General features: G+C 46.9%; 1 long non-coding RNA gene across 1 annotated transcript; it reads left to right on the forward strand.

Annotated features, from left to right (window-relative positions):
• LOC311578675 lies at window positions 1–26,013 on the forward strand. The gene is made up of 3 exons (XR_014772922.1): window positions 1–205; window positions 25,186–25,347; window positions 25,847–26,013. It is a non-coding gene; the product is annotated as an uncharacterized lncRNA (long non-coding RNA).
• The last annotated feature ends 381 nt before the right edge of the window (window positions 26,014–26,394 follow it).

Raw genomic sequence — 26,394 nt, forward strand, 5'->3', positions numbered from 1 at the left:
GGGAGGGTGGAAGCGCCAGGGTTTGTGGCAACCACTGATACTAGGACCAGTGCGCAGGTTCTGGTTGCTTCCGGAAGGAGTGAGGGGACGGACTGCATCCCGAAGCCCTAGGCGCTCATGGGATCTCCACTGCAGCGGGGCTGAGGCAGTACTAGACCGTGGATGCCTCATCACCAGCCCTCCTGGATGTCAGGTCTTTCTTGAGGTGAGGCGATAGGACAGGGTTTCTGGGAAGGAGGCTATTGCAATTCTGGTTTGGACAGATCTGGTTCTCCCACATCCTCTGGGTGTCTGCCTCCTACACTCCACTCCGTGGGTGTGAACAGAGGCTCAAGCCCAGTCATCTTGTTTTGGCTCTCATCTCAAGAGCTATAGCCCCAGTTTTTTTGTTTTTGTTTTTGTTTTGTTTTTTTTTAGGTTTTTTTGTTTTTGGCTTTTCGAGACAGGGTCTCTCTGTGTAGCCTGGGCTGTCCTGGACTTACTTTGCAGACCAGGCTGGCCTAGAACTCACAGCGATCAGATCAGCCTGCCTCTGCCTCCCAAGCGCTGGGATTAAAGGCATGTGCCACCAGGCCCAGCTGAGCCCCAGTTTTTAGAAGGACATCTCCGACCCATCTGCTTTTACCTAGAGACGCATCTTCCAGTATTCTATTCCTAGCTCTCAGGAAGTGCTTTCTCACCCAATAAATATTAACGGCCACCTGCTGACCGCTGGCCCTGTAGCAGGACCCTGGGGCCCTTGTCTGGCTTCTTGATGATACTTCCGGACGGAGGAAGCCGGGGCACAAGAACCGGCATAAACAGTAGACCCCTTTGCCTGGCAGGGCTGTTTTTCCCCTCCCCTTCCCTCTTTCTCACTCTCTCTTCTGCAGAGCCCCGCCCGCCCCCTCCGGCGAGTGTGGGCTGCCAAGTCTCTGCCACCTTTTCTGAGAATCACACTTTCATTCTTTATAGGAGTTTGCACCTGATCCACATCACGGTGGTCTAAGGAGATGATGGTGGGGACGTGGACTGGCCTAGGAAGAAGCGTCACAGGACTCGGGGCAGGGTGGGAGACGGAAAAAGTGAGGCTGGGTAGGAGATTGGGTTAAGTAGGGTAGGATTTGGACCGATACCTAGCAACAGGAAGCCAGCTGTTGGGGGAGGGGACTAGGAGCATATTCAGTGTATGTGTGTTGGCCGACACAGTGTGTTAGTGTATGCTTTCAGAGTTCTCTCTCCTCCAGCGATGCTCGCTCGCGGGATCATGCAGTCCATCAAGTGGGGGTGAGGGCACACATGCTTCTGGTAGCTGAAGGTGTGTATCCTCAGACGTCCAGGCTATGTCCAGCATGGTGACAGTTGGCAGTTGGGAAGCCCATGGTTTGGGGTGATATCCTAGCTGTCCCCAAGGCCAAACCATCCAGTAGGCATTGGCCAGGCTGTTGCTCAGTGTCTGGGGCCTTGGCTTTCTGTCTCCTCCTTGGTCTCACCTGGGGCCAGGACAGGTCTGAGTAGTTAAGGATGGAGGTGTCTGCCTCGTGTTCAGAATATCTTTCTTCATGCTTGCTCTTGGGCTGATTCAATGATTTGAATCCCTGTTGAAGCCAGACTGTCCCTGTTGACTGAGGACTTCATCTCACGTCTAGCACTACGTGTGGCTCATGATTGAGTCTCAGAAAGTGGGGAGTCGTTCATCAGGACAGCCCCCTCCCCTTTGGACCTGGAAGACAAGTTACATTAGGAGGGCCCTTTTTTGATTGGGGACGGAGAGCCCCCCCCCCCAAATGTTGTAAGGGCTCTGCCATGGCTCAGTAGACTCTGTTCAAGCATCGGGCTAGGGGATCCCGGCTGTGCAGTGAGCTGGGGCTCACCAATGTGATGCTCTATGGGGTTTCTGGAGTCTGACTGGCTCTTTTAATGCTGTGCAGTTACGGGGAGTCTGAGAGTAAGTGGTAAGCTTATAGGAGTCATGGCTGGCACAGGGGTCCACATTTCCAAGGAGGTGCCTCCTTAAGGACCGTGGTCTCAGGAATGATGCCAACGTTAAGATGAGAGGCCTGGTTAAGTACGTCTAGCAACAGGCGCCGGCTTCTGTTAGCTCAGAGCAGGCCTGGGCCTCCATTCTTCAGAGGTGGGCTCAGCAGTCACTGGAAATGCTGCAAAGAGCTGGCAGCCAACCAGAGGCGGCCATGACCTGGCCAGAGAAAGATAAATTTATTTATTTATTTATTTATTTATTTATTTATTTTTTACTGCTGGTGTAATTGGTTAAGAAAGAGAAAGATAATACTGCCGATTTGGAATCTTCTGCCTCACGATGAAATCTTGACCTGGCCAGAGTAGCCCATGTGTTTACTCAGTTTGCCTGAGCTTTCAAGTTTAAATGATTACTTAACCCCCTTTGGAATTTAAATGCTTGTAAAAGGAGCCTGCCAGCCCACGGAGTTCACCAGGGGTCGCCATCCTGTCTGAGCGGTTCCTCCCAACATGCTAATGATTACCTAGCTCCACTCCCTCCACTTAGGAATTCCCCTAAAAGCCTTTAAAAATAGCTTACAAGCTCATGGGGGTAGGGGGTAGGGGGTAGGGTCTCCATTGTGTCTTAATGGTGACCCCAACATGTTGGGTTGGATCCTACAGAATAAATGCTCTTTGTTGTTTGCAAACTATTTGAGTCTGAGGTCTTTTCTTCAGCATGTTCCAGACCCTAACACTGCATCACACTGATCTCATGTTCTTTTTTGTTTGTTTGGGTTTTTTGGTTTTTGTTGTTGTTATTTTGGGTTTGTTGTTGTTGTTGTTTGTTTTTTAAGACAGGGATTTTGGGTAGCCTTGGCTGTCCTGGACTTGCTTTGTATACCGGGCTGGCCTTGAACTCACAGCAGTCCACCTGCCTCTGCTTCCCCAGTGCTGGGATTAAAGGCGTGCACCACCACCACCCGGCCAGTGATTTAATATTACTCTTAAATTCCTTACTTCAGTCAGTCTGCTTGGGACAATGGGTCAGGTGATTCTGTTCCTTCTCAAATCTGTGATCCCATTACACCGGTGGCTCAGCTCTTCCTGTTCTCTCATTCACCCCAAGGCAGTCTGGGTCACATGGGAGAGTCTTCCTGTTGTCACTCTTTAGTCTCTGTGACACAAAGACCACTTGTGTGTGGCCAGCGTCCTCTGTTTGACTTTATCGCATGTGTCCACACTCCAGACCTCACAGAGCTTGTCCCTAGGCATCCAGATTCCTGTGCAGCTTTGGCCCCGGCCCCCTGCAGAGGTCCCACCCTGGCCTGTTGTCTGTTTCTGAATAGAAGGTTACCATAACCACCCTTCACATGCTGTTGCGAAGCGGTTCTGCATCTATCCACCCTGGTAGTGTCTGTCTCCTTGGGCATGGAGCATATACTCTTCTAGAGCAATGGTACCATGAGATTAACTTAAAAAAACAAAACAAAAAAAAAACCCCTTATGTAGCCCAGGGTAGTCTTGAACTCACCGAGTTGCTAAGCAAGCATTCCACCAACTAATTTAGCCACGTTTCCAGCTCAGTTAATGTTCATCTTTCCGGTGACCATCCATGGTGTGACTTAGGCTTGTGCCAGCGGCATTATCATGGGCTGGACTTCTGTGGCCACCGAGCCTGGCCCACCCCGATGGGATTCTAGACATCGCTTTCTGGAATGGCGAGGTTTGCTGTTCCCCGCCCACCCCCCCCACCAGGGGCTTGTGGGGACCAAGACGGCTTGTCTTCTGACTTAGGTGGACAGGATGGGCTGTCTTAGGACAAGAGAATTCTACTATGGAGCACTGGGCTCTCACTCTCCACCATGCCACGCAACCGTCCCTCCTGTCTCTGCAGCCCCCACTCGCTGAGGAGTTTGAATAAGAAAGCCTCCCATAGGCTCACGTATTTGAATGCTTAGCTTTTGGGAAGTAGAGCTACTTGAGAAGGACTAGGAGGCGTGGCCTTGTTCAAGGAAGTGTGTCACCTGGTAGGGGGTGTGTGTGGGGGGGGCGGCAGATGGGGGCTTTGAGGTGTCAGAAGCCCAACCCAGGCCCAGTGTCACTCTCTTCCTGCTGCTGGTGGATCCAGATGCAGAACTCTCAGCCACTTCTCCAGCACCATGTCTGCTTGCGTGCCACTATGCTCCCTACTGTGATGACAATGGACTAAAACCTCGGATGGAAACTGTAAGCCAGCCAGCCTCCCCTGCCCCCCAAGTGGTTTCTTTTATAAAGGTTGCTGCTGGGGCTGGAGAGATGGTTCAGCGGTTAAGAGCATTGTCTGCTGCTTTTCCAGGAGTCCTGAGTTCAGTTCCCACAACCACATAATGAGCTCTGGTATCTTCTTCTGATGTGCAGGTGTATATGGAGGCAGAACACCGTGTATGTAATAAGTAAATAAATGTTAAAAATAAATAAATAAAAGAGTTGCTGTAGTCCTGGTAGCCCTTGTGTCTCTTCACAGCAATAGAACTCCAACTGAGACGGGACGCAGCCTGTACAGCTTTCTGCTCACAAGTCTCCTGACCTTCTCAGATGGAATGTGACCCCATGAGGATGACTGAAAATTGGTCAGCCACCCAACTGCAGGCCCTGGTCCTAGCCCTGAGGAGTTGAAGGATGCCTGTTTTGTTTTGTTTTGTTTTTCTCCTACACCTAGCGTGGTAGAGGAATCCTTACTAAGCTTGCTCCTGGGGTTTTTTTTTTTTCCTTTTTTCTGTTTTTGTTTTTTCCTGAGCAGGACTCTCTTTTCCCTCTTCCTGGATGAGCCACTTCACTGCACAACACTCTTTCAGGCAGGCCTGTGTCGTGAGGAAGTCCCAGGTGAAATGAGAGAGCCAGTACTGTTTGTTTCCCATGCAGAGCAGCACTTCACCTCAGCAGTCGGTCTCCTCTCTCCTGCAGCTCTCCTCGAGTCTTCTCTCCTGGCCCCAGAGGCTGTGGTGGGTAGCTGACTGAGTACCACCAGCCCTGGAATAGCAGCCCCTCCTACCTCTCAGTCCCTGATCTGCCCTGTCCCTCCATGCCAGATCCTTTCTTCTTTGACACCCCTTGGCAGTAATTAAATGCATTCTGGAGTTGTTCAGTGTTTTATCTGACTTGGACCCCCCCTACACACACACACACACACACACACACACACACACACACACACACACACACGATGTTGGGGACGGTAGGCCATATGGCCAATGTTCAGCCATCTTGTCAGAGCCTAGGTTTCTATTTCTCCAGCAGTCTGCCATTTACGAGAAACCAGCTGACCCTGTCGTGGTTCGGCAGTTAGACACCTGCTGTGGTTTATTGTGGAGGACGGTCATCCTAAAACCTCCAAGCTCATAGTAAGAGCTACTCCTTTTTGGCTATAAACAAGCTTTTCCAGTAAGACTACTGGTAAAATCAGATTAAAGGCCCCCTGACTGTGAGCAGCAGTTGTGGGAACTTTTTCCTGACTAACCAAATCTTTCACAACTTCCTTTCTCTCTGGAATTTCTCTCTTCTGCAATTATAGCAGCTGTAAAGGTAGACACCTGCTGGAACATTCCAGAATTAGGTATCCATAGCAACCCTTGCTTATGCAAATACCCACGCCTCTGTGCCTATAAAAACTCTGTGAAATTTTTCAGTAAACGAGGTTCTATCAGAATCCAGACTTGCCCCCTTCTTCATGTCTTGTGTTCTGTCCCTATACAGGAAAATTCTCCTCCTGAGCGTTAGTCAAACCCCAGCAGGCCGGGGCAACATTTCCCAGTCCTAGAGTGCCTAGTGCTCTCAAAGTGAATGAATGGACAAACGAATGAAGGAATGGAGACACTCCATCTTTTGATGCCAGCACAGGAAGAACTCATATCTTTTGCACAGGTGTCTTGTCCATCCTGGTCCCAGCTGAGGTATCAGGTGTGCAGACTGGCTATCCTATAGGGAACCTGTTGCCGTTAATTTACCAGTATGTGTAGGGAAGATACACATGTTTTTGTTTTGATCCTGAGTGTGGCATGGGGAAGAGACTTGTGAGAGAGCAGGTGATGTTTATCCACTTAGAAGTCACACTTCATGAGGGAGTCCTTGAACAGACTCTGGGAGGAGATATGTATGTATGTATGTATGTATGTATGTATGTATGTATGTATGTATATCCCAAACAGGAGGCTGAGCTTTTTTGGGACTTGGTATTGTTTGGCTGTTCATCACTCCACTTTGAGACACTCCTAGAGAGAACCGCTCCAGGGAAGGCTTCAGGGCTTTGGGCTCCGGTTGAGGGTCCAGTTCCGCTTGCTCCAGGTTCTAGCAGCAACTTTGGTGGAATTGTTGGTCTGATGAAGTCCTGCTGACTACGCCAGGGGAATCATTCCTAGGAACTGATACCCAGGAAGTTTTATTCCTGTTTTTCTTAATCTCCTTCCCCTCTTGTTTAGGGTAGTTGGGTTGTAAGGGTGGTACGCTCATTTAATAAGTTCAGAACAAGATATAATTGTTAAGGAAATTGAGCTGACAAGTATGGCTATAATTATTATTATGGCAGTATTTTCTAACCTGCTAGCAAACAATCAAGACACAGGCACCTGTTATATTTTTATAATAGCTTAACTGAACTTGAGGCAGGGCAGATATTAATCCACTAAACTACTTCCCATAGTGGGGCAGTTATGAGATATCTGTCCCCATTCCATGCCATCTGCTTTTAATAATTTCTATCAAGCTACCTCCCATCCATAATCCCATATACTTGCTAATGTTCTTCATCTGGGCCAAATCCTCCATCCACACTGGCCATGTGCTTCTCTTCCACCTAACCCACGGTGGCCTTCCTTCTTCCCCTCTCTTTTCTAGTCTCTCCTCTTTCCAAGATTCTGTCTCCTCCAGCCCTGGAAACCTTAGCCATGCCTATCCCATTTGCCCTGCCCAGGGTGTGATGGCCTTTTATTGGTTAAACAGGTTAGGCGCTTAGGCAAGATTGATCACAGAGACATCGAGCAGTTATTAGCATCAAAGTACATCAGACCATGCTTCTCTCACCTAAAATCCTAATAGGATGTCCTCCCCTCTGACCCACTTTCCTGGTACGTGAAGACTTTCATGGGACATGCCCCTTGTGCTAGTGTCTTGATATAAGTGAGTATATACCATTTGACTCTTTTTGCTTCTGGGTGAACTCACTCATTCTGATAATTTCTAGTTCAGTTCATTTGTCCACAAATTTCAGGAATTCCTTGTTTTTAATAGCTGAGTAGTATTCCATAGTGTAAATGTACCACAGTTTCTTTATCCGTTCTTCTACTGAGGGACACTTAGGCTGTTTCCATGTTCTGGCTATTATGAATAAGGCCGCTATGAACATGGTTGAGCGTATGTCCTTGTTGTGTGGTGGAGCATTTTCTGGGTATATTCCAAGGAGTGGAATAGCTGGGTCTTGAGGAAACCCTATTCTGATTTTTCTGAGAAAGCGCCAGATAGATTTCCAAAGTGGTTGTATCAGTTTGCATTACCACCAGCAATGAAGGAGTGTTCCTCTTTCTCCACAGCCTTGCCAACACATGATGTCACTTGAGTTTTTTATTTTAGCCATTCTGATGGGTGTGATGGAATCTGAGTTTCGTTTTGATTTGCATTTCTCTGATGACTAACGATGCTGAACATTTCTTTAAGTATTTCTCAGCCATTTGATATTCCTCTGTTGAGAGGAATATCCTCTGTTTAGTTCTGAACCCCATTTCTCAATTAGGTTATTTGGTTTGGTGGTGTGAGAAATAGAAGGATCCAGAGGGTCCTAGAAACCTACAAGAAGAACATTATGACGTACGGATCTGGGTCCAGGGGTCCTGCTCAAACTATGGCACTAGCCAAGGACAATATAGGCAGTAAACTTCGAACCCCTACCCATATCTAACCGATGGACAGGACATTCTTCACCGGTGAGTGGAGAGTGTGGTCTGAATTTCATGCAAACTCTGGTGCCCCATTTTTTTACCACATCCCCTTGATGGAGAAGCCTAGTGGCACTCAGAGGGAGGACAGCAGGTTACCAAGAAGAGACTTGATACCCTATGAGCATATACAGGGGGAGGAGGTCCCCCTCAGTCACAGTCATAGGGGAGGGGAGTAAGGGGAAAAATGGAGGGAGGGAGGAATTGGAGGATACAGGAGATGGGCTAACAATTGAGATGTAATATGAATAAATTAATAAAATATTTTTAAAAACCAAAATACATCAGACCAACCTCCAGCAGTTGGTTGCTATAAAAAACACATCAAACTATTGCCACATCAGAACACAGAATTAGGGATAACCTAAATCTGTTTTTCTGTGCCATTTATATTTGGCTCCAGAATAAGCTATCTTCCCCTACAAAAAAAAAAAAAAGAACTGTTCTTGGGTGAAAGAGACCATGAGCAGAAAAGTGTAAGAAGTCTGTTTAGGGGCTGGAGATGTTGCTCGGTGAGTACTTGCCTAGCAAACAAGGTGTGAACATGGTGGTGCATGCCTGTAATCTAAGCATTTGGGAGGCGGAGGCAGGAGGTCAGGAGTTAAAGGTCATTCTCTATGTCAAATCCACCTGGGATAGAAGAGAGCCTGTATGTTAGAAAAGAAGAGGGCCATTCAGACACTGAGCAGCTTGTGAGAGGACGAGGCCCCGAATCTGACACTGTCCCTTGTCCCCTGTTTTGAAGCAGCAGTGCTGGTCTGCTCTTAACAGGAAGCTGCCCGAACCGTTTGCTTGCTTTTCCGTTTCATTGCCTGAGTTTTGCTTACACAGCATCCAATTTGAGTGGCTTTAGTTATTTTGCTTTTTTCTTTTGACTAAGACAAGCTGTATCCATTACTTGTCTGTTGTAGAGATAAAATAATGAGACCAAAAGCAACTCTTTGGGAAGAACTTGTTTGGGTTCAAGGTTCCTAGAGGGATGAGAGCCCCTCATGGTGAGGAAGGCACTGGGCAGCAGGCACAGGCCTCTGAGAGATCACATCTTCAAACACAAGCATGAAACAGCTTTAAGTGGAGCGAAGCTATGAACTCTCAAAGGACCCCTCCCCCGCCAGCGATATACTTCCTCAAGCAGGGTTCTTCCTCCTAAAGTTTCCATGACACCCTCGAACAGCACCATTAACCCAGGTGCTCAAGTACGTGAGCCCGTGAGGGACATTTCTCTTGCAAACTACCACACAAGGTCTCGCTCTTCATATTCCAGCCTCGCCTCCCAGGCACTGTCATTACAGACTCGAGGCACCACCATAGCAGCTACTGATGTGAACAATGGAAGCTGTTGCTATGCTTGATAAGTTCTAAAGTAAGTATTATTATGATCATGATAATGATTATTAGGTCAAGAATTAGCTAGAATTTACAAAGGCCCCAGCTGAGTGTCTTCTCTGGGCCTGATTTTAACCATGATCATGATGAAGAGGTGTAGCCACCTTCATATGGTGACCTTCAGGAGGCTGTAGCTGCTGTCGTGGCCACAAAATAGGACCGTACAGCAGATGGCTAGGTCACAGTAATTAGACTGTTAATATTGCTTCTTGGAGATAGGGAGGGACAGCCACTGGGCCTTCCTGGGTCCCTCCCTTGAGGTTCTATCACCATTTCTTCCTGCCAAAGTTACATGGAACCCTAGAGATGCTTAAGTGTGTACGTAGCTGGGAACAAGCTGGGCATGGTCCCAAGAAACTCAGATGATTCACAGGCAGGACCTGAGGCATCTTTCTTTCATTTGTCAGCCCGTCCCTATTTTTTGATGAAAACGTATATCTTTTACATCTCCCAGGAGAGTGATAAATTAGGAGACTCTAGTTTGTATGGAGATGATAAAGAACCAACCAGCGCAGTTGACCCCTTGTCAACTTTGACATACAAACACAAAACACATCACTATTAAGCCCTACAACTTTTCTTTCTTGTTTCGCCACGAGTTATATCAGTATCACAATATAAGACATTGTGCAATTTTGGAAGTCCCACGGCCTTTAACAATTTCAACACTTTAAAAAAGACCAAGGTCTCTTTCAGAGTTACTGTGGATTCCCGTACAAATAAAACAAGTCAAATAGTTTCTCACTCCCACAGGGAAAAACCAGGACATAGTCACCATCAAGTAAAAGCAAACTCCGACTCCCAACAGTGTAAATCACGTAAGCATCAAATGTCTGGGACTCACTCATGATCTTCTGGGGCCCTAAACAATCCCATGTCTCTGGCTTTGCCACTACCTCCTGTCCTTGGTGGTTACCTCCAATGAGCTAGGGTTTCCACTGCCATGAAGACTACCTTCAGCAATGACCTCCTGACCTCTTCACAGTGCCAGGCCTCAGCTGCTCTCCATGAGCCCCATTCATGCCTTCAACCCCATGTGAGTCTCTTACATACGAACAATGTCTGTTTGCAGCTAGATGTGCAGCCTTGGTCCCCAACCCCATACTGGACCCCAGCTTCTGTGTGCTGACCCTGAGGAGATACCCCCAGAAGATCTGGCCTTGGTGATGCTGATTTCTTATTAATAAAGCTGATTTTCCAGCCTCAACTAACTAGCATGGATTGTTCCAGGAAAGAAGAAAGAAGGACCACTAACAGGGTCCAACGAACGGGCTAGGTTCTGAATTGCTGTTGCAGTGCCACTCCCCTCCCCCAGAGTCACTTTTCTTCTGTCCACTCTTGTAAAGGAGACCCAAGAATTCTGGTCTGACTTTTTAGCCAAATTGCCCAAAACCATGGGTTTATTAGAAGTAGCCAAACACTAGCACTGAATAGAGGTACTAGAGGTTTCCATATGGAAAGATACCCAAGGCTGGAGAGATGGCTCAGTGGGTACGAATGCTTACTGCTCTTGCAGAGGACCTGGGTTTGATTACCAGCATCGGCATGGCTCAGGCATGCCTGTAACTATGGTTTCAGGTGATCTAAGCGCCTCTATTGACACACATACACACACACATACATACATACATACATACATACATACATACATACGTACATACACATACACACATACATACATACATACATACATACATACATACATACATACATATACACACACACATATATAGGCTAGGGCTCCCCACAGGCCAATCTGTTAGTCTCTGCATTGTGTCCAGTTGAGGTTTTTTTTGTGATTGTCTCTATGTGTTGCAAAGAGACGCTTCTTTGATGGAAGTGGTAGCTATACTTATTTTTTGGTATAAAGATAGGATTTAGACTATAGTTAGGAATTATGCTGGTCTAGAGTGGCAGGAGTTTAGTATCTTCTAAGATCCATAACCTCACCAACTCCAGTATGAGGCATGACTTTCCCCCATTGTGTGGCCCGTAAGTCCAATTAGACATATGCTGGTTACCAGCAACACACGAGTGGCACAGCCTGTATGTTTATGACGTCATCCATGCTGGTCTTTGTTGTGGCTCATGGGCATGGCATCTTGCTAGGATTACTAATTGCTCCTCTCCCTGGGAAGCTCCTGTATGTATGGCTCAGTGAATAGTGCAGAAGAAAAGGCAGAAAGAGTGTAAGAGCCAGAATATCAGTAAGTCCGCCCTGAAACTGTCTCTCCTAGAAATGGATGTTGGGGGCTGGGCTGGTGTATGTATTCTGATGCTGATTACTGATCTAGTCGCTGCCCAGAGGAGCACATTCTCACTACATCTGTCCTTGTTGTGTAAACCTTGTTCTACCTATTTAAAACATGCTGAAGCTTGCGATTTGGCAGAAGAGAGGAAGGCGGAGTTTGAGGCTCACAGGCCTGGCAGCCTGGGGACCATGGGGCAGGAGAGAGGGAGGAGACAGACAGGAAGAGGAAGAAAGAAAGAGGAGGAGGGCAGAATGGGTTAGTGTGGAGAGGGGCCTGGATGGAAAAAAGCAGCCCAGGTGAAGAACGTAAGCAAGTATTTTGGGGATTATGGATGGGAAATTGCCCAGATAGGAATAGTTAAAGCAGCTGGCCTGGGATGGCACTGGAAGTGATAAAGGTAGTGTAGAGGGGTAACGTCTGCTCAGTCCCAGGTAAAATGAGGCTGCTCTAAAACACAACAGGTGTCTGTGTCTTTATTGATTACGATAGCGGGTTAGATAAAACCACCATAATAGTGATAGATACTTAATAATAAACATTATTAGATAAATATTTAAAATCTCTACAACAAATGAGTGCATAAGCATGACCAGAACAATGGCACTATCAATAGGCATGTTAACATGGAATGGGGAAAATCGCATGGAGTCCCACCCCTAGACAGAACTACACTCAGGGATTGCTGAGAGGAAAGAATCAGCCTTTCCCAGAAATGAGCTAATTGTTACCCAATACAAAATGCCCAGCCCTGAAGCCATAGTTACACAAACAACAAAAACAGTTACAGCGGATTGTATTTATATAGTTGCAACACACACACACACACACACACACACACACACACACACACACCAATTATAATAAAAGAAAATGAGATTTTCAATTTGAGGGTGTCAGGGAACATGGAAGAAGAGTTGGAAGGGACTTAGGAGGGACAGGAGAGAGGAAGGAAAGGGAAGAAGGAAAGTGATGTAATTGTGTTTTCATTTTAAAATGCATAAAAAGAATTTGCTTTAAAAATAAGACATTGAGACACTGTTATGTCCAGAAGAGAAAAAAAAAAGCATGTGAAATACTCTGTAAAAAAAAATTATTACAAGAGCCGGGCAAGGTGATGCACGCCTGTAATCCCAGCACCCAGGAAGGCAGAGGCAGGAGGATCTCAGGGAGTTCAAGTCCAGCCTGGTACACAAAGTGAATGTAGGACAGCCAAGGCGACACAGAGAAGCACTGTCTTGAAAAAAAGTTATTACAAGAATGAAAAAAAAAAAAAAGAGCTGGGTGGCAGTTTTGCACACCTGTAGTCCCAGCACTCAGGAGGCAGAAACAAAGAAAAAAGAAAAGAAAAGATGCCGGGCGTGGTGGCACATGCTTTTAGTCCCAGCATTCAGAAGGCAGAGGCAGGCAGATTGCTGTGAGTTTGAGGCCAGTGTGGTCTACAAAGCTAGTCTAGGACAGCCAAGTGTAGGCTCAATTTTCTTAACATTATGCTTTGTTATGAACTCACTAATAGAGTGTGCCTCATTTACAACCTGATTAACCCAAACAATAGGAAAAGGAGATTAAAGAACACAATGATGAAACCTTAAGGATTTCAGTTCTGAGGAATAATTTTCCTGGAGTAGTCAGCAGGCCATCAGCAAACCCACAATTCAACCAAGGTTACTGCTGGAACCTGGAATGGCAGCTGAGGCCCAGAGCCTCAGCTCCATCATCTAAGTGTTGATGAACAGCCAAAACAATCCCACGTCCTTTCTTTTTTTAAAATATTTTATTAATTTATTCATATTACATCTCGATTGTTAGCCCATCTCCTGTATCCTCCAATTCTTCCCTCCCTCCTGCTTTCCCCCTACTCCCCTCCCCTATGTCTGTGACTGAGGGGAACCTCCTCCCCCTGTATATGCTCATAGGGTATCAAGTCTCTTCTTGGTAACCTGCTATCCTTCCTCTGAGTGCCACCAGGCTTCCCCATCCAGGGGACGTGGTCAAAAATGGGGCACCAGAGTTCGCATGAAATTCAGACCGCACTCTCCACTCACCGGTGGAGAATGTCCTGTCCATCGGCTAGATCTGGGTAGGGGTTCAAAGTTTACTGCCTATATTGTCCTTGGCTGGTGCCATAGTTTGAGCAGGACCCCTGGACCTAGATCCGCGTGTCATTATGTTCTTCTTGTAGGTTTCTAGGACCCTCTAGATCCTTCTATTTCCCCATTCTCCCATGCTTCTCTTACCTAAAGTCCCAATAGGATGTCCTCCCCTCTGACCCACTTTCCTGGTACATAAAGACTTCTATGGGACATGTCCCTTGGCCTAGTGTCTTGATATAAGTGAGTATATACCATTTGAGTCTTTCTGCTTCTGGGTGAACTCACTCATTATGATAATTTCTAGTTCAATTAATTTGTCCACAAATTTCAGGAATTCCTTGTTTTTAATAGCTGAGTAGTATTCCATAGTGTAAATGTACCACAGTTTCTTTATCCATTCTTCTACTGAGGGACACTTAGGCTGCTTCCAAGTTCTGTTGTGTGCTGGAGCATTTTCTGAGTATATTCCAAGGAGTGGAATAGCTGGGTCTTGAGGAAGCCCTATTCCCATTTTTCTGAGAAAGCCCCAGATAGATTTCCAAAGTGGTTGTACTAGTTTGCCTTCCCACCAGCAATGAAGGAGTGTTCCTCTTTCTCCACATCCTTGACAGCATGTGGTGTCACTTGAGTTTCTAAAGTTTTGGGCTCACATATATATCTCCTCTCAGAGTCTCTACTAGGATGTCTTCAGCTGGCAACATCCAAGCTCCCCAACGAAGTAGTTCGACTTCTAAGTGGAAAAACATCCTGATCTCTGGCTAGTCTGCTCCCCATCCCACACTTGGGATCAACACAATAACATGTTCATCTCTTCTATAGCCAAGGCTAACAGAAAAACCCTGTCTTGAAAAACAAAACAAACAAACAAACAAACAAAAAACCAAAACCAACCAAACAAACAAAGGAACCCCCCCCCAAAAAAAAGACAATTAAAAAAAAAAAAAGGAGATGGGTGTGCCGGGAGGCATTTGTAATTCCAGAGCTGAGGAGAGTGAGGCAGGAGAATTCCTATGAGCTCCAGGTCAGCCTGTATTGTAAGCAATGAGACTCTGTTTCAAAAAGACAAAGCCGTCCAAAGCCAAAGCAAACCCTTAACAACAAAACAAACAGAAATAAGGCTAAAGCTGCTGAGGACTGTGCTCAGATTCCCAGGTATGGAGAGCCAGGCTAGGCCTGGACAAGATGCTGCTGACAGTGTTAGCATGGGTTTGGGTCTGAAGAGAAGGAGATGGTGCCCAGCACTCTCAGGGCTAAAGACCTAAGGGAATTTTATGGCAAGCCACCTGGGCCACAGAAAATAGTAGACCAAGCTTGTCCCCTTGTTATGGCCACAGGAAGCCTGTCCCTGGCTAAACAAGTCTGTAGCTAATGCGGAGAAGTTAGACTTGACTTGGAGAATACTGGGGAATGCTCCGGCCACCAGGGGAAGTGGGTGGTGGCATTGATAAAAGACACCAGACTCCAATCACGGATGATGGTTTAGTTATGACCACAGAATCTGCCAAATGCCGATTCTCACAAGTCTGGCTCTCACAAGTCTCTACTCTCATAACTAACATTATTGGGCATAGCGGGGAGGGCAATTCTGATTTTGTTTTGTTGTTGTTGTGTTTGTTTGTTTGTTTGTTTTGAGATAGGGTCTCTCTATTATATAGCCCTGGCTGTCCTGGAACTGGCTATGAAGACCAGGTTGGCTTTGAACTCACAGACATCTACCTGCCTCTGTCTCCCGAACGCAGGAATTAAAGGTGTGTGCCACCATGCCAGGACTGTTTTTTTGTTTTGAGACAGGCTCTTTTTATGCAGCTCTGATTGATCTACAACTCTCTAACTAGACCAAGCTGCTCTTGAACTTGCAGCCTGCTTTTGCTTCCTGAATGCCTGGATCACTCACATGGGCCACCTCACCTAGCCTGGTGAGGGATAATTTTATTGGGAAAGAACTAAAAACAAACAAACAAAACAACAACAACAAAAACAACAACAAAAACCCAGGACTGTATTATTGTGCAACTCTCCCTTAAGTCCCCTCAGTAGAATCTGTTTCAATATCAGAATATTAGGACAAGTCAAATTATTAGCAAATACACAAGAGTTACAAAGACCTGGACATTGAAGGCCAGGCTTAGCATTAGAAAAGGGCACTGTATGTGAGGTTATAGCCAGGGAATGGAATCAGCCAGAAGAAATTATAACTGGAAACCAATCTCATGTGTCCTAAACTACTGGTGGTTGCATAACGGGCATTAGGTTATTCTGGCTAAAGGGCTGGTTAACACACTCACATGACACAGTGCTGGGATGTCTGAGCCGCCTCTGTTGCTTCCCCCTTAGGCCATACTGTGTCCTTCACTGCTCACTGTGTGAGAGACTTCTTTCTGAGTGCCTTTGCAGCTGTCTCCCCTCCTGAGGCTGACCTCCCGCCTACTCAGCTTGGCTTTATCCAATGCAGGAATGAGCCTGTCCACCTCCTGGGGAAGAAACCACACTGGCTTCTTCAGGCTGTGTGGTGCTGGCCTGGGAAAAGATGCCCTGGAGACCAGCATCTGGGGAGATGGGCAAATCCTGGCAGAGAGCATCCTGTGGAGAGATGGAGGCGGCAGGTCCAGAGGTGCCAGTTGCCTTGAGCTGTCTAGGGTCTTCAGGAGCCATTTGCTTCTGGTCTTTGTATGACCTTAGCTTTTAATATACTTAAAGTTCATTATGGAGTAAAACTTCTGAAATGTATCATTAAGTGTAGCAGGCCACAGCACCCACCAAGCTTAAAGCTAGAACACCCAAAAACAAAAACAAAACAAACAAACAAAAAAACAGGCCTGGGGGGCTCAAAAAAGGGTTCAGCACTCTAACATGTGACCACAATGTATTATTTCATATTATAATTTTTTATTGTATATGTATGGGTTTCTGCTTGCACGTATGACCGTATGCCACATTTGCCTGGTATCCATAGAGGCCAAAAGAGGGAGTTGGATTCCTTGGAACTGGACTTATAGTTGGTTGGGAGCTTCCATGTGGATGTTGGGACCCAAACCCAGGTCATCTGAAAGGACAGCGTGTGCTCTTAACAGGTGAGCCATCTCTCCAGCCTCCTGGGTCATGGTCTGACGTAGCATGTTTTCATCTTCTGTGGCCGTGAGTTCATGTCACCCCTTCCACAGAGGAGCGTGCCATCCGGAGTGATTTCCGTACACATGCCTGATCACTCCCATTTGGCTCCCATTAAGCTATTTTGTTCTGATTTCCTTTAATGCAGAATTATTATATAACCTGAATGAGGCAGTGATAGACCTCTGGCCAGGTCCCCAGGTCTGCAGACCTGACTCCTATCTCTACAAAGTGCTCATGTGACACTTGTGGCTCTGTTGCAGCACTGGCCCTGGAAGCTTCCTGTGAGAACTTCCTCTAATTTACATACACACCTCAGGGCCTTTGCACAGGCTGCTCCCAGTCTTGGTGCTGAGGTGGCCTGTGGCTTATTTCCTCACCTCCCTGATGTCCTTCCTGTCTCTAGGTGAGCCTTGTGGGACCATGGGAATGCCTGTCACCTTACTGTGCACACATGAGTTCCTTGTCTCACCTCCGATTGGTTTTAGGACCCACGAACACGAGTCTCTTGTGTGTGCTTTAAATAAAAATGATAAAGTCTAGGGGGTCATGATCAGGCTCATTTTCTCTGCCTATTAAAGAATAAAAAGGTGGGGAAATCTCAAGCACAGCAGGCAGCAGTGGAGAAATGTTGAACAGTACAAATAAAACAGACAGAATCAGTGGTTGAAGGAAGTTATGTATTGGGGGCGAGGAGACCTGAGCATGTCGCAGACACACAGAGAAAGGCCCTCTGCTTTGCAGAGCAGGGACTTGGAAAGCTGAAAATTCCGATGACTTCCAAAGAGCTGAACTGTTTTTTTTTTTTAAACGTCTCTAAGGAGTTTTCCTCCTCTAATTTAGGGTCCGTTGGTCTGACGAAAGATAGGATGTTTGATTAACCTACAGCTGTTTTGTAATTTCCTGATCTGGCCTGGAACTTGTTGAGCCAGTCCCTGGAGGCTTCTGGTGGAAGACAAAAGCCTTTACTTTAAGCAGTCAGGCTTTTGTCTTAGGTGAGGAGAATGAGGAAGAAGCCGGCCATCTTGGAAGGTCACCACCTTCATGACCTAGCCATACCTCCTACCCCATCTGTCTGTCTGCTGGTGAACTGTGCCTTAGAAGCATGGCAGTGGAGGTGGGATTGAGGTGGGGTAAGGTGTTGTGGTGACAAAGAGCCTCAAAACACAATTTCCTAGTCACAGAAAAAATGGGAAGGAAGGGTGTCCATTGCTTCCCAGTTCTTTCATATTTCAAGTCTTGGGGGAGGGGGGGGCTGGCTTCCAGCCCTCTTGCCTGCCCTATCTGGGCCACGTCCTCACCAGCTGGTTTGGAAATGATTGGGACTGTGTGAGATGGGGCTTGGCCTCCGATTCCTGGTGCCAGCTTGGAAATAGATTCACAGTGACTCCAAAGGAGAGGGCAAGACATTGGCTGGGGCCTTTTGCCCACTTGTGCCTCTTCAGCCGTTGTCCCTGCCCAGTGCTGAGCACCTAGCAGGACAAGTTGCTGTTCTTTACTAAGAGGGTTGCGGGTGCTTGGTCAAGGTGAAATCCCAGTAGCCTTACTAGAGAATTTACTCCTGGGTCCGCCAGAGCATTTTCTTCAAGACACACTGAGATCTCCATTGAGTCAATATGTCAAGGCCTGCCCCATCACCCTCCACACCTGATTGGCCTAACCACTCTCCATATCTGGTGGGGGTCATACCCCATTCCTCCAAAACCCTAACTCACATCTGGCCTGAGTTTTCTGCTGGCCTACCTTCACTGAGAAGATAGCTAGGGTGGTTTAGCCAGAATCCCCAGAATTATATCTGGAATATTCTATTTGATACTTTGGGAGTGTGGTTGGCTGCAAGTAACAGAACTTGAAGTGTGGATAAGGCATCTGCTCTGGAAATTTATTCAAAAACCCTAACAAGATCCAGGAAGTGGTCCTTGTGGTCACTAGGCCCAACGAGGCAGGAGGGACAGAAGCTTCGTTCTGAGGACAGTGTAGACAGCATCTCCTGATTGTCACTGAGGCCTGGCTCTCTGTGTCACCACTGCAGCAGACGCTTCTCCTCAACATGAGTCACCAGAATGTATTCACATGGGGAAACTGAGGCACACACATACACACACATACACACACACACACACACACACACACACACACACACACACGAGGAGAGAGAGAGAGAGAGAGGGAGAGAGACAGACAGACAGACAGACAGACAGACAGACACAGACAGGAATCATGTTCCATATTTCATGTCTTTCTATGTATGGACAGGTCTGTGGCCCCTACCTCCACCCAACATGTTTAAGGATTGTTAATACCAAAGATGGGAGGAGAAAGACCACCAACCCAAATCATTACGGCCAAATGAATTAAAACAAGCAATTAATTAAAGCAAGCCTTTTTATTCGTGTAAGGTTAAATCCAAATATGCCAGGAGAAAGGGACAATCCATGATTGTCCCATTAAAACAAGCTTAATTAGAGGTACACCTGGGACTGACCAGCTGACTGTCCCAGCCTAAATTGGGGGGTTTTAGAGAACAGCCCCACAGTGGCTTTTTGAGGTTCTTTTTCTGGGAAAGAGCCATAAGGCTAAGAGAAGACAGCTGTTACTGTCTTTACAGGGGCAAGATAATTGGCTGTTAGAAAAAAAATACACTGTAAGGTGAGAGTAAAAGCAAGACTATGTGCCATGTCGGAGGGGAGTCATGCACTCTGGGGTGGTCACGGGTGTAGAGCAAGGTGCCCTGAACTCTTGTTTTGCAAGGCAAAGGGCAGTCACACAACACTGGCTCACAAGTTTAGTGTAGGTGGTAAACCATGTTTTGTAGGGCACGGTCAGGTTGGTCAGGTTTAGGAAACAGAAACTTGTTCTTAACTGAAAGAGAAACCTACTCTTGCAGGGTATGGGGGCTTTTAGCAACAACGTGTTCCTGTTCTGGTTTCACAGGGTCCCAGAGAAGAAGGGGGGCAGAACTGATCTCTGCAAAGGGTCTCCTCACCCTTTGTGTGGGATGTGATACCACCTCCACCCCCTCCCCCATTCCCCTCTCCCCTCCCCCTCCCCCTAACCCCCCCCCCCCGCCTCCACCCCGCCTCCCAGCGGAGCCAAGTCTCCTCAATAAGGGCTTCATGATGCCAGAACTCACGGGAGACAGGGTCTCTGGATTCTCCAGCTCTGTCAGGAAAAACTTCCCGACCCCATTAGATGATGTCTGGTTTCTATCTGTCCTCTTCCCTCAGAAGACTTCTGTGTCTTAGCTCCCAGACCCCTTTATCCCATATACCTTCTCCTGTCTTCTTCCTCCTGGCCCCCTTTCCCCATCCCACTTCTAGAGGCCCTTCCACAGACCTCCTTCTCCGGGGCCCTTCAGCACCCCGCTAGCCTTCCTCCTGCCTCTGAGTCCTCTTTCCCTACGCCCATTTCCTCAACCCGGGAATCCAATGTGCCCTCTAGCGGCAGTAGCATGCATTACTACCCGCCCTCCCTGGCCATGAAGAATCCACAGCTTTAGGAGACTTGGAGAGCTTGCTCAACCATGTTCATAGCAGCCTTATTCATAATAGCCAGAATATGGAAACAGCCTAAGTGCCCCTCAATAGAAGAATGGATAAAGAAACTGTGGTACATACACACTATGGAATACTATTCAGCTATTAAAAACAAGGAATTCCCGAAATTTGTGGATAAATGGATTGAGCTAGAAATGCTCATAATGAGTGAGTTAACCCAGAAGCAGAAAGACTCAAATGGTAAATACTCACTTATATCTGCATATTAGCCCAAGGGTCATGTCCCACAAAAGCCTTCACTTACCAGGAAACTGAGACAGAGGGGAGGACATTCTAGTGGGACTCTAGATGAGAGAATCATGGGAGAATGGCAAAGTAGAAGGATCCAGAGGGTCCTAGAAGCCTACAAGTAGAACATTATGATAGGCAGATTTGGGCACAGGGGTCCCGCTCAAACTAAGGCACCAGCCAAGGACAATACAGGTGGTAAACCTTAAACCCCTACCTAGATCTAGACAATGGACAGAACACTCTCCACAGTAGAGTGGAGAGTGGGATATTACTTTCTCACATACTCTGGTGCCTCACCTTTGACCATGTCCCCTGGAGGGGGAGACCTGGTGGCACTCAGAGGAAGGACAGCAGGTTACCAAGAAGAGACTTGATACCCTATGAACATATACAGGGGGAGGTAATCCCCCTCAGGAACAGTCATAGGGGAGGGGAATAAGGGGAAAATGGGAGGGAGGGAAGAATGGGAGGATACAAGGGATGGGATAACCATTGAGATGTAACAAGAATAAATTAATAAAGGAGAAAAAAAAGAAAAAAAAAGTAACCCAAAACATCTGATTACAATGCAATAAATAAATAAATAAATAAATAAATTAGGGCACTCAGTGGATTCACTCACACTGCTAAGGGAGCTGGCTGGCTCTGTCCCTTCCAAGCTAGCTAGTTTTTTGTTTTTGTTTTTAATCTCAAATGCCTCACAGCTGTTCCCACATAGGCCACCCCCCCCAACCCCGGGCTGGCCCAGCAGGTGGTCTCAACTTGTGTTGTGGAGTTCCTTCTTCCAGGCAGATCTGCTTCAAACTGTAAGATATCTTCCTACTGCGATGGAGGAAGAGTGCCTTGGGGACGGGTGCTAGTGCTGGGATCCTGGAGAGCTGGCCTTGTGCTCTGCTTTCTGCAGGGACCCAACTAGCCCCAGCTCCTTCAGCAGGACAGGCATTCAGGGACCGGTTGAACAACCCACCAGTATAAAAACTAGCCATTGGCTGCTGGGAAACCAAAAGGCCAATTGTACATGAGCAGAGCCATCAACACCGACCAAGTTGGTTTTGGGTACCACCTCTGGATACCGACATGCACTCAGAAGCCTCCTGTGGGAATGAGTCACTTCTGAACATGAGAACCCCTGGACTAGCTTGTTCTCCGGGTTTAGAAACACAGAGAGGGGGAGGGGGAGAGGCTGCTATCAGCCCCAGTATTGGTAGCTGAGCTTGGATAAGTGGCAGATCTTTTTTTAAAAAATTTATTAATTCATTCATATTACATCTCAGTTGTTATCCCATCCCTTCTATCCTCCCATTCCTCCCTCCCTCCTGCTTTCACCCTATTCCCCTGCCCTGTGACTGTGACTGAGGGGGACCTCTTCCCCTGTATATGATCATAGGGTATCAAGTCTCTTCTTGATAACCTGCTATCCTTCCTCTGAGTGCCACCAGGCCTCCCCATCAAGGGGATGTGGTCAAATATGGGGCACCAGAGTTCATGTGAAAATCAGTCCCCACTCTTCACTCATCTGTGGAGAATGTCCTGTCCATTGGCTAGATCTGGATAAGGGTTCGATGTTTACTGCACGTATTGTCCTTGGTTGGTGCCATAGTTTGAGCAAAACTCCTGGGCCCAGATCTGCCCATCATAATGTTCTTCTTGTAGGTTTCTAGGACCTTCTGGATCCTTCTATTTCCCCATTCTCCCATGCTTCTCCCACATAGAGTACCAGTAGGATGTCCTCAGATCTATCCCACTTTCCTGGTAGGTGAAGACTTTCATGGGACATGCCCCTTGGGATAGTGTCCAGTTATAAGTAAGTATATACCATTTGAGTCTTTCTGCTTCTGGGTGAACTCACTCATTATGATAATTTCTAGTTCAGTCCATTTGTCCACAAATTTCGGGAATTCCTTGTTTTTAATAGCTGAGTAGTATTCCATAGTGTATCCATTCTTCTACTGAGAGACACTTAGGCTGTTTCCATGTTCTGGCTATTATGAATAAGGCTGCTATGAACATGGTTGAGCATATGTCCTTGTTGTGTGCTGGTGCATCTTCTGGGTATATTCCAAAGAGTGGAATAGCTGGGTCTTGAGGAAGCCTTATTTCCAGTTTTCTGAGATAGTGCCAGATAGATAAGTGGCAAATATTTTTGACCTGGACTTACTTATCCACTTGTTGCAAGGCTGTCAACAGGCTGGATTTTAGTGCATTCGTCTTTGCGTTGGCTCAGGACTTGCTAACTAGTCTCCCATGTACATGTCTCTTGGTCTCCACTTCCTCCAGGGAGCAGAAAGCCACAGAGCAGTTCCCAAAGTGTTTGGAGGGCATGGAGGGTGGGAGTGGGTCCAGGAAGCCCACCTGCAGCAGCTGTCTGAGGCTGTGAGTCTCAAGGCCTAGTTAAGCTGCTGGCCAGTGGGTCCTGTCCTTTGGCTCAGGACTGGCTTGGTGGCCTACTTACTCCAGCTGTTGCCCAAAGATAACCACCATGGACCAGTTGCTGGCCAGCCTGTGCTTATCCGGAGCTGCATCTGCATTGTCACCTCTGCAGTGAGGCCGACTGTCCTCAGGCTGGCTCTCCTTAGTGCGTGGGACCCCACAGGGAGCAGCGTTGAAGCCACAGCATTCCTTACATCCTTGGCTTTGACGTCATAGAAGGAAAGGTCACTCTGCCATGTGACACCTGATTCGGTCTTCTAATGAGAGGAGCGTTTAATATGAACTGCCTCTCAAATTTTATTGCATAAAGCATGTGACTTCTTGGCTAATGGGTATGTAGAATTCAAGAAAAAAAATGCTATGAATTCATGTCCAGCTTGCTTGTTACTGAAACACATACCACAATGAACAACACATGTTTTAACCTTTGTTTTTATTTTATGGGTATGGTTGTTCAGCCTGCGTGTGTGTGTGTGTGTGTGTGTGTGTGTGTGTGTGTGTGTTTACAGTGCCCTTGGAGGATGGAAGAGAACATTGGATCCCGTGGGACTGGAGTTACAAACAGTTGTGAGGCACCAAGTAACTGGGTGCTGGGAATCGAACCTACACCCCCTGGAATAGCAGTCAGTGCTCTTAACTGCTGAGGCAGTTAATATTTTACTGTGCATATGTAACAATTTAGTATGAGTTAGTACAGCAACATACAGTTTGTTGTCTTTAAAAATCAGATAATTATGTGTTAATTGGTGAAAATGGTCTTGCTAAGACTGACTGGTGCGAATGTGAATTCCTAGAGAGATGCTGTCTACACAGCCTAGCTGATAAGAACTGCAGTGACATGGAAAGCTTGGAATATTACTAGTTCAGAGCTAAATTATCTTAGAGCATCATTGGCTCCTTTAATAACCTAACAACTTTTGTGAGCATCAGGAAAACCCTTTGGGATGTAGGGACAGACCCAAGTTGCCACCCACCAATAGGCTTAGAATGCTGTCTGTCAGACAACACCTGAGGCCTGGAAGCTGAGTTTTCTGTATGCGTTTGTCACCACCTGCTTCATCTACCCACATGTGAATTTGAAAAATGTGTTGTTTGATGACTTCCTCTGTACGACCTCATTGGGTCATGGCATTTAGGGTGATATATCTGTGTTCTGGGCCATCGCCTCTCACGTTTAGCTGCAGAATAAGCCATCTCTTTTGTTCATCTGAGGCAAGAGCTATTTATTTGCCTGGCACCAGCCACTTGCCATGATAGAGTCTACTCCAATGAACACAATTTACCTTTAAAAGGCTTATGCTTATAACATATTTCTAAGCTCTTGGGAGGCAGAAGCAGGGGGATCTCTGTGAGTTTGAGGCCAGCCTGGTCTATGTAGAAAGTTCCAGGCTTGACAGGGTTACATGGTGAGACTCTGCCTCAAAGTAAACAATAACAACAAAACAAATAAACAAAACAAAATCCAAACTGCAAAAGGCCCCAGAGCTGTTTAATAACCTCTGGAAACCAGTAAGACACTTTGGCAGTTGGACTTAAGGTAAATATAAGGAATGGAGAGAGTAAAACAAACCCCCACGTAGCAGGGACACATAATAAAATGTTACTGAAGACCATGGTTTAATAGATGTTGGGTTGTGCGGTCACGCTGCATGCCTGGCTTGCCTTCTGTCAGCCCAGGGCCAAAGGAGGCACAAAGGTGGAATTCAGGATGTTGCAATCAGAGCTTCCTGAAGGAGCACCCAGAGGGACAAAAGGCACAGCTGATGGCGTATTAAGTGGGTGTGGAAGTGGGGAGGGGGCGGGCAGCAAGCTGCTGTGAAAGGAAACAGGGAAGCTCCACCCATCCAAGCTGTTCTGCTGGTCCTGGTGTGTGTGTGTGTGTGTGTGTGTGTGTGTGTGTGTGTATGTGGTCCCCCACCCGTGCTGTCATGGGTAGTCATGTATGAACCGCACTGTCCATCCAAGCATTGGCCAGGAAAACCGACAAGTTGTTCAAAAAGACGACACACAGTGCCGCACCAAAAACAGATATTTATTCAAGGTCACAGAACTTACTGGATGGCAATAGGTCCGCAGGTAAGTTTCATTTAGCTGTAATTTACCAAGTAGTCCTGACTTCCTTGGTAGCTGGCAGAAGCAAACACGAATTCTTTTATTCCAACCATCAGTACCGATTCTCAGGTCAAATATCACACACCATATTATGTGTCTGTCTACCTATCTGCAGACGGGTCACAGAGCGGCTACTGAAGGCTACTGTGTGCTGAAGCGTCGTACGAAGCCCAGGAGGAGTCTCTGGAAGCGGGTTGTTAAATAACAGAATAGCAAACCCAGCTGGAGAGCTGCTGGATGCTGCAGGACCAAGCGTTGGGCTTGTAAGGACCTGGAGGTGAGGTGCAGGACCAGGTCTAAATGGGTGGCCAGATAGATGGACAGGCAGGTGGCACTTTAGGGGACCCAAGTCAGGCAGTAGGCACTGACCTAAAGCCCTGGAGACAGTCTCTGGAAGCTGCTCCTTTGGTGCACACACCTGGTAACCAGAGGACAGGTCAGTTAGAGCTGTCACCTGGCAGGTTTAGATGTCCTCCTCTTTATGGGGTCCAGGTGAAGCTGCTGTACCCTCCATCAGCCTGGGGTGTTTGGGAAGTTCTGAGTCCTGTTTTTTATTTATTATTTATTTATTTATTTATTCATTTATTTATTTCTGGTTTTTTGAGACAGGGTTTCTCTGTGTAGCCTTGGCTGTCCTGGACTAACTTTATAGACCAGGCTGGCCTTGAACTCACAGCAATCTGCCTGCCTCTGCCTCCCAGTGCTGGGATTAAAGTCGTGTACCACCACCGCCCAGCTTGATATGGTTTTTAATAGGCCTGTTTCTGATTTTACAGCCAAAGAGGAGTCAAGTGTTACTCATGAAATGGAATCACCAAGGACATGGTGTGGCCTGAGTGCCATGGTCCACACGATATGGAGTGACTTAGAGCAGGGCACTGCTTGATGGACACAAGGCAAAAATCTCCCAGCGCTGAACTTAAGGTAAAACAGGTGTAGCGTGACTGGCTTGGAGTACTCAGTGGCCCCTTCACCGTTCAGCCCAGCTCTTAGGCCCTCGATCCTAGAAGGTTGACGTCCCTTCCTTTCCCTCTAAGGCACTGCTGCCTCAGACCCTGAAGGTCTGAGGGTGAATGGAATTATCTGTAGGACAGGTCCCAAAGGGAGGGACCAACCACGGCTCTGGGTTCTGTGGTTTTGTGTGTAAACTTCATACATGATAAATTTGGACCCTCCAAAGGATGCTGAAAGGGACTCCTGGTAGCAGTCAGTCTATTTCTACTGAAACGAGTGGTAGTGGTGAGGGAGCTCATAAAGTCACCTTGTAAGTAGAAAAAAAAAAGCTGTGACAATCAATGAACGCACAATTCTTAGTAAGAGAACA

Source organism: Acomys minous (assembly GCF_964271855.1).
Source record: "Acomys minous genome assembly, chromosome: 12".
NCBI classification, from domain to species: domain Eukaryota; kingdom Metazoa; phylum Chordata; class Mammalia; order Rodentia; family Muridae; genus Acomys; species Acomys minous.